Raw genomic sequence first — 413 nt, forward strand, 5'->3', positions numbered from 1 at the left:
ACAGATGAACAGATAGACAGAGATAGATGAATACAGAGACAGATAGAGAGGTAGATCAGTCGAGACTGTGTCACAGTCGACACGAAGTTGATCCAATGTATTTGTGCAGAGTGCTCTCAACAAGAACGAGTCATAGGCAACTTGCATACGCCCCGTCTCGCAGTCACTGCATGCAAGCGGAGCAACCCCGGAAGACGTGGGGACACGTGAATGCCTAGGTGTGTGCGTCTATACACTCCCACACTGGAATCTCTCTGTCCCACTTTATCTTTTCGTGATGAGTTAACGGAGACAGACGAAGGAAAAGCCGTAGCGTCTTCTCACTTGCAACAAGACGAAAGAATTCCTCGTCTCTTATCCTCCTGAAAAGAAGAAGAGAAAAGACAGAGAAAGAAGAACAACAGAAAGAGAGC

Source organism: Cystoisospora suis (genome assembly GCF_002600585.1).
Source record: "Cystoisospora suis strain Wien I chromosome Unknown contig_3121, whole genome shotgun sequence".
NCBI lineage: Eukaryota > Apicomplexa > Conoidasida > Eucoccidiorida > Sarcocystidae > Cystoisospora > Cystoisospora suis.